Source organism: Corapipo altera, unplaced genomic scaffold (assembly GCF_003945725.1).
Source record: "Corapipo altera isolate COAL_440 unplaced genomic scaffold, ASM394572v1 48b, whole genome shotgun sequence".
Classification (NCBI taxonomy): domain Eukaryota; kingdom Metazoa; phylum Chordata; class Aves; order Passeriformes; family Pipridae; genus Corapipo; species Corapipo altera.
Genome location: NW_020884884.1, coordinates 1485439 through 1494110, shown reverse-complemented (window position 1 = coordinate 1494110; position 8672 = coordinate 1485439). Strand labels below are relative to the sequence as shown.

Here is an 8672-nt window from a genome sequence, read left to right as displayed (position 1 = left end):
ACTAGCCTCCTGGTCTCTCTCAGAGTATTAAAACAAATGAGCCTTATACAGATTAAGTAGCACTTGTAATTAGTACCACAATTACAATGAGAGTGGAATCTATCACCATGCACTGTTTAGATATTATTACTATGTATTAACATTTGCTTTGGCCTGTAAGATGAGTCACTGTCTGCATTAATGATGATGGGGACCAGATTGTCTGCTGGTATATACTGGGATAGCCCCAGCGGGGTCACCAGAGAGGAGCTGTCTTACAGCCCCAGGGATTAGGGCCCTGGTAGCTCTACCATGAGCCTCACTGGGAGTCAGATCCTGTCTCTAGTGTGTTTTCTCTAGAAGGTAAATAAAATGAATAGCTAACTAGGAATGAAAATTAGGGAAGGAAAAAATACTTGCACAAATGTGTGGTTCACTTTTGGTGATTCAAGTTTACTGTACATGCTACGTCAAAACAAATCTTTGTAATTACATTTTTCTTGGGGGAAGGGAGGTGGTTTTTTTTTCTGAACTCCTACACCCTGGTTACAAGCTTAAAGCAGGTTGAGTTGTGCAAGGTTGTGTTGAGACTGATTAGACAGGAAAGCACGCTGTGACACTCCCATCTGTGTGAAAGAATGAACCAGCTCCTGAAGTCTGTCCTTGCTGCAGCTTGATCTTCCTCCTACATGTTCATGTCAGCAGTCCTGATGCAGGAGCAGCAGATGCATCCAGTTCTTACTCAGCAACAACTGCTATGGAAATCAGAAGGAAGAGTGTGGGCTCAGCTGGTTTTTATCCATCAGGATTTGAACTATTGCAAGTTCTCTTTCTAGTAAAAACTCAGTAAAAACTGACCAGGAGGCCTCAAGATTTCTTCCAGTGCATTTTCAATGTACTTCTGTGGGGCAAATATGAACAATAGATAAGAAGTGCCAAAAGTTAGGCTTATGACACAAATCTAACCTGAAAAATTTGTATACATATTTCAGTTTTGCAACAGAAATAAACTTTGGCATTGTCAAAGATGGATTTGCAAACCATACCAGAAAAAGTTTTGGTACCCCAGTGAGATCTTCTATCCCACACTTCATTGCAATCACATCGGGTCTGTGTAAAAAATGAAATCATTCTCTCAAGTAAACCATTAGCTTACTAAACTTATTCTCAGATATTCTATTTAGCTTTTTAGTGCTCCTAAAAGGTGTTGGACTTTACAGTACTTCAGCTATATGTCCTTAATTCATTTTATATCACTATCACCAACACTGCGTAGCTGAGTTTTGAATATCCCAGGATAAAGACTGCCATTTTCTTCCATCCCTGGAAGCGCCAGCACCATCACAGAGTATTTTCACTGACTTTAAACTAAGCTCATGACTTACAGAGGGGAACAACTTTTTCTGTAGCAGCAGAGGCATATCAGGTGCCAGATAGGAACAACTGGCCATGGTTAACCCCTGATAGATTTGAACAGTGACCTAGATATCAGAAGCAGCATAGCACATAACAACATGAAATACAAACAAAATCCATAACCTTTATTAAATATAGTGTTGCATTTCATCCTACTGCAGATACATCATTATCGTGCTGTGGGCAAAGATGAAAATAGCATGCCTGATATTTTGTATTTATATAATGCATAATAATGCTTAGCATACGTAGAGCACTGTTCATTCTCAAAACACTTAAAATCATTTAAACCTCAAAGAAACTGTGAGGTGGAGCAGTATATTGCTTCTATTTGGCGCTTTTTTTATCATTATTTTTCCACTAAAACTTACAAGTGCATCACATCCAAGGAACAATAGACCTATGGTCAAATTCTGATCAAAGTACTTTGGTGAAACTGCTAATTATCTTTGAAGCCAATGGAAAATTTCCAGCACTATGACCAAAATCAGAACTTGGATCCTATTCATACATGCCATAAAGCTGAATTGTTATTGGATAGCTTGGTACATCTAAAAATAAACCCTTTGGTTTATTTTTATCTCATTCTGGAAATCGGGTTGACATTGTTTCTTACTTCTCTGGATAACTTAAAAAGTAGAATCTGACAACATGCTGCTTTTCTTGTTTTCTGTGTTCTCTCCATTTGCAGGCACTCTCATTTCACAGGCTGGGAAAGCAAGATGACATGGTTTTGCATGGTGATGGTACTGGTGGCAGACTTGGGCCCTGTACAGTCAGTTATCACATCTCAGCAGTGACCAGGCAACTCAGAGTAAGGTTCCCTTTGCTCTCCCTGCACTTGACTTCAAGGTGTTGTTTTTGTGCAGACATTTTGTCAATTCAGAGTGAACTCTGGTGCCTTGCAATTCTCATCTGGTTGTCTGACACCCCCTTAGGACTCTTTAAAGGAGACCTCTAGAATCGGTCCTCTTTTAAATCCATCCCTGAAGCTATTGCAGACGAGGTTACTGCCAGCTCCAGCTCAGTAGCTGTTACAGGAGGTCCAGATGGCCTTTCTCTGTTCCTGATTACCTTGGAGAAGGCGGGACGGATTTCAGATTAGTCTTCAGTCCACTGTAAAATGCGGTCAGTAAGACTCATGGCAGTAAGCAGTTATTGGCCAGTTTGTTCCACATACAAGTTCTGAGAGAAATAAAATTTACTTTCTCTCATGGAAGTAGTGCATTCATTTGAACAGGTCATTGTGGTTGAACTGTTAAAAAGTCCAGGAATGCCTGTGTCAGTTCTTCCCTTCCAACATTTTATTCTATCCTGTCATTTTGTCAATTAAGGCTATTCTGCCAGTTCAGTGCAGTCAGCGGAAAACAAAACGAGGAGTCTGCTTTTTCGGGGGGGGGGGGGGGGGGCTAGAGCAGAGATGGAAAAAAGTACCATACAACCCCAGTCATATTAAGTCTCTAAAGTGGTAGAATGACTCAGTAAAAAAATGAAACCTAGTACACTCAACAAAGTATTTTAACCAAATAAAATATTACAAAAATAAGTCCTAAATAAGTAAAAAAATACACCCATCCCCTCTCCCCCCATACACATGCTGAAATGCTGCAGTCAGGAGTTTAGCTCAAATCTTTCTTTCCTTGCTCTCCTTAAAATGGGCAGAGGAAAGACTCCTCAAACTGACCCCACGCTCCCTGAGGATTACATAGGGTCTTTGCAACAGTTAGGGACTTTCCTGTTACAGAATCATTTATTGCATCAACTCGTAGCAAAACCATGAAATTGTTCCTGGATCAAAAGCTGTTCTTCCTTGGATCAGAATATGCAATACTGCTGCAGGATAGCTTCGCACCTTTCTGCATCAAGGAGCTCTTGTTGTGCTACTGTAGAATACATCTTCAGAAAAATTAGATTTTTGCCAGGGGTAGCAGCTCTATTTAGCACAGAGTTTCTGTTTCCAAAGAAACCGCACCAATGAAGTCTGCAGAGGGCAGATGCAGACTGAGAATATCTGTGACCACTTAGGTTAATTGCCTTTCCCAACTCTTCCCCCACTTCTGGTCTCTGGTGGCCCTCTAAAGATCAATGGCAGATCACCAGGCATCTCGTTGCAGGCTTTCTGCCATCCTTCCTCATCTCCTGGGGTTATCTAAAGCTGGGTTTAAAACAGTACCCAGAGGGTCCTTAAGGACCACTTTTAGCAAGGCTGCTGTCTCCTTTGTCCCTGGCTTCCTCTCTGTTCCTGGACAGGCCATTTAGTCCCTCTGCTCCTCAGATCCACAGCTGAGTAACAGCTAGGAAAGCTTCCCAGCTCTAATGCAGAGGTGTTTTATGTCTTGTGTGATAGCTCAGATACAGCTATGATAGGAATTGTGTAAGTACCTGATTTAAATAGTTATTTTACTCTTTAACATGTTTTCATAACAAATAAATATTTTCAGATAAAAGGAATACCAAGATATTGCATATACAGATACATTACAGATACTTCCAACATGCTACATTCTCTTTTCATTGTTATTACTCTCTGATACATAGAGTCTTTTCTAAGAATATTAATGTTTCCCAAAAAAAATGAATAGCAAAAAAGATATTTTCAGTGCTGATGCATGAAAATGATTTAAGCCTTACCTCCTTTGCCAAGATACTTAACCTAAACTCAAGCTACAGAAAAAAAAAAAAAAAAAAGGAAAGAAAATGAGACTTTTTTAAAAAGCAAGTTTGAAACCACTACTGAAAGCCACAACAGTCAAAAAATGCTGCAGCAAATGAAATCAAGGGGTGAAATTCATGCAGTTGCCATTGCCCCAGGTTTCATTGTGGTTCTACCTCAGCGCTACAGTGGCTTGCTCGTTTCCTTTCTGAAACTTTTCAGATGTGGGAAGAAGTTGGCTCTGTGGCTGAAGAGACTGGGGGCGTCAAATGAAAGATGAGATATCAAAGCTGAAGGAAACAATCAAAACTACCTATTTTTAGCAATGAGAACCAGTGCAGAGATCTTTAACAAAGTGGGACCAGTTTACAACACAATTCTGGTTTTTTTGGCCATCAGAGCATGCCCGAGGACAGAGCAACTACCCTTACAAGCTTCTTCAGACCATTGGCAACCTACATGTTTAAGAGATAGTTCTTCCTACTCCGGAGTAAATTTGCTGATACCATTTTAGAGGCCTTCAAGATGTGCAAGAATGCTCTGTAACTATAAAGTTGTACTATGATTTTTTTATGCTCCTCCCAGGCTGATCAGTGACAAATGCTGCTTTTACTTACTGTTTCCATATGAAGTTCCTACATGGGTATTCTTATGGCAGTTCCTCATAATGGCATCAAAACAATAAAAATCTTCAGTTACTCAGAAAACGTGAAGACACAAACTTAATTACATTTAGGGAAAAATGTCAGTACAACTGACCTTGAGACAAATTCTGGCCTGTTAAGCATATCTAAAACTTTTTTTTGTTTTGCATACACATGATAAGAGTATTCACAAGGGGTATGAGTGGCTATTCAAATTAAAAGAAAAAGCTAATTTGTTTGCAGGTTTTAAGTATTTGGGCAAATTATGAGTTACTTAACTTTTCACTAAGACTGTACTTTCTAATGATTCTTACGGCAAAATCAGAATCTTGACTGTAACTAATAATATATTTACAAAAGCTACACATATTCAGAGCACATATAATTTTGCCCTGTGTCCCTCATGAAAGTAAACAACCCATGGAGCCTTTTATCTGTAGTTTGTAATGACTCCAGGACTCCCTAATGCTACTGCAGCCTTATTACGTGTAGCTGGAGGTATTTTACTCTTTCATATTTGCCAGGTCTTTCATTTAGTTTTCCACACTACAGTAGATGTCCTGGTGTAATGAAAGGCAATACAGACCATGATTTTGCTCTATTTTATTCACATCTCAGTGGTCACCTGTTCCTGTGTTATTACTGAACCTCTTACCCTTTTGCTGTTGAGAACTGAATTTGAACATTGTGGGAAAAGGTTTCATTCAAGTCAGTGTCTGAAATCACTGCTAAGTAGTGGGTAGGATCCAGTTACTGTTTAGGTGGTGAAATATTCACACTTTAAGTGCTGAAGTTCAAGTCAGTCACTAAATTAATGACAGACCATCCAAGGGGGGTCCAGAGGGAGCGCTGGAGCCAGGAAGCCAGTCTTGTGCCTGGCTGGAGGGACCAAGGCTCCTGTGCTTGTCTGGCTGCACTCCTCCCATCCAGCACATCCCTGCAAAGAAAAAGAGCAGGCCTAAGCACCAGCCATCTGGCTTCATGGAGGGGGAGGCACACGGGCTCGGCTTTACAAGGCATAAAGAAACGAGACTATTCTGCCTGTGTGCTGGGAAGCTGCAGCTGATTCACTGCTGGAGTTCCCCTTGGGAGGGAAAAGTGCCTACAAAGCTCACTGACACCTCAGTTTCCTCACTAAACAAAGTTGTCTAGTCATCAATAAACACACCATTTCTGGCAAAATGAAGAGAATGAGGGCTTTTCAGAATAATAATGGTGTAAAAGTTTAAATCTTGAGATCTGTGTCCTTCCTCTTTGCCTGAACCAGCCAGGAACAAAACAACCAGGTATTTGCCTGGGGTTGAGCAGGCATCTGTGCAAGTTTCTTGGAGCTCAGGGTAAAAGAGCACAACCTCTAGTCAGAGCTTTCTATTGACATGAGTCTGTTCTTTTCAATTCTGATGTGAGGAACCAAGGCTTCCTCCAGCTTCTCAAAACATGGTCTCCCAAGAAAAACGCTCCTACCTTTCCAAAACGACAGCCTTCCCCTCACTGCCTGGTGCTTCCACCCCTCTACAGCTGCAGAGGCTGTGCTGCTGCCACCACTGGAGCCTGTGTGTGCTCTGTGACTCACGCTGGGCACCGGATAGGACTTAATGCCACTTGAAGCAGCAATAACTTCCTGCATATTTTATTGCAGGTCTCAGATAGTTTGGAGCATCCTCCTTCCAGGCCATTTTTGTCCTCAACCCATTGCCTCTCTTCTCTTTTGTCTCTTTGGAGAGTGGCCAGTGGATGATGGGACCATCTCTATCATAACCTTCTCTTCCACGCAGCTCTTCAGTCATTGTCCCTGCATTTTTTCCCACCTGGGGGAAAGAAGAAGCCTGTAGTAATAACACAACAAAATTAAACCGAGCTATTAAATGACTGAGTGACCTTATCAACAAGAAAGATGATAACAGTTACAACCACAGCCAAAGCAACTGCAAAGCAGATCTTCAGAAAACAAGAATTATTACATTATTACACTTTTAATTTCTGATGACCCAACATTTTGGGTCGTCAATTTGAATTACTGACCAAAGCATATTCAAATTGTAAGGCAGGAAGTCTTTCTAAGCTTTCCCTCAATTGGTGGTGCCATTAAACACACTTAGGTACGTTCTTGTGGTCAGAGAAGAAAGGAGTGCAAACTCCAATGTCTTTCTAAATCCATACCATGAAGGGTTTGCACCAGCAGGAGTTCTGACCAAGTAAGGGTTGCAGAGTCAGACCCCACGCAGAGCCCCAGACACAGCCTTGTTCTTATTTGGGATAAAAGCAAATGTACTTTGATGAGCTAAGCAACTAAACTGGGTTAATATCCAGTTTGTCAACAAACTTGTTTTGACATGCTGGTTCGACCATGGCTGTTTACCTCGAGCAAACCCAATCCTGGATTATTTTGTTCCCAGTAAAAACAAAAGACCCTAAAATTTCCCTTGCAGTCAGTAGTGCCAGCTATGTGGGGAGAGAGCCATGAGCTCACAGAGGCCCTTGCCAGTATTTGGGAGGCTTTGGTCAGAGGACTAGCTGGGAACCTCTGTCATTCCAGACTGACAAATCATGAATGCTCAGAGCAACGTGATGCTGAATGTGCAAACAGTGAGTCCACTTATGCTGCTCATACAACACAGGGATGTTCTCTGCCTGTCCCTGCATCAGATGCAGAGGAAGTTTTCTAAACATGTGGAAAACTCCACTCTAAGCTGACCAGTGCTGAGGAGCTGGGGGCACCTCTTAAATCACACCAGAATTAATACAGCCAGAATAAAATATCCTCTACTAGTGTATCTATAAATATAGGTGTGTGTGTATATATTATCTATAAATATAAGTAATGTATAACAGTCCATACTCTTTCACAAGCACCTAAGGGCTTCCTGAAGACAGACATACAGCTCATGAAGTGCCTTCCAAAATGTTTTCATAAGGAAGATCTTACAGAAAAAGGATTGTGTTTACACAATTTATGAAGATGTTTACAGCCCCAGCTACCCACATGTGTCGAAATATTGCAATGGAAATTCAGACCTACTGTTTTTCTTTTTTTTTTTTGGTGCAGGCGAGGTTTTTCGTATTTTTGCAGATTATTTTTAGAATTTGGTGAAGGGTTCAGCTGGTTTTATAGCAAAAGCTGCTGCCATGTAAACACTAGTAACTTCTCAAAGACAAAAATGTGTATGGTTCTAATTTTAAGCACATGAGGTCACTGGTTAAGCGTTCGAGGACTGCGTACCCGTTGGACATGAGTGGAAGGATGTGCTGCAAAGTCTTGTTGATCCCATTTCAGCTTCAAGTGGGTAAGGGAGAGCAGCTGGCCTTAGCAAAGGTGCAGAAATAAATGTCTTGATTTACACAGATGCTCTGTGGGGTTTACAAACCTCCAGAAGGTCGGTGCCTTGTGGACTTGGAGCTGTGGGAAAGGCAGGCAGGACTGCTCCTGGTAAGAAGAGACAACTGAGAAACAAGAGACAATCCCTGGCAACCCACTAGCCACCATCAGCGGGCCACAGCACCCCCGCGGGCTCCGTCCTGTATCCCTCACACAGAGGGTTTAGGAATCCCCAGCTCCCCGAGCCCCGCTGGATTCCTCATCGCTCCCGGGCCTCCTCATCCCGCCAGGCTGAGGGACACGCCCGGTCCCCCGGCGGGCCCTGGCCCAGGGGCGCTGCGACACTCCCTTCCCGCGGCCTCCCTCACACCTGTGCCACAGAACCACAGGATATCCCAGGCTGGAATGAGCCCACAGGGATCATCGAGTCCAACTCCTGGCCCTGCACAGGACACCCCAAGAATCACACCATGTGCCCGAGAGAATTGTCCAAACGCTTCTTGAACTCTGTCAGGCTTGGTGCTGTGACCACTTCCCTGGGGAGCCTGTTCCAGTGCCCAACCACCCTCTGGGTGAGGAACCTTTTCCCAACATTCAGCCTCGACCTCCACTGACACAGCTTCAGGCCATTCCCCCGGGGTGCTGTCACCGGTCACCAGAGAGA

The 8672-nt window shown here is 42.6% G+C and overlaps 1 long non-coding RNA gene across 1 annotated transcript; it reads right to left on the bottom strand.

The window, feature by feature from the left end:
• Positions 1 to 3900: 3900 nt before the first annotated feature.
• On the bottom strand, positions 3901 to 8630 carry LOC113946486. The gene is made up of 3 exons (XR_003527447.1): positions 7913 to 8630; positions 6157 to 6518; positions 3901 to 5629 (listed from the first exon to the last, which is right to left on the bottom strand). It is a non-coding gene; the product is annotated as an uncharacterized LOC113946486 (long non-coding RNA).
• Positions 8631 to 8672: the final 42 nt, after the last annotated feature.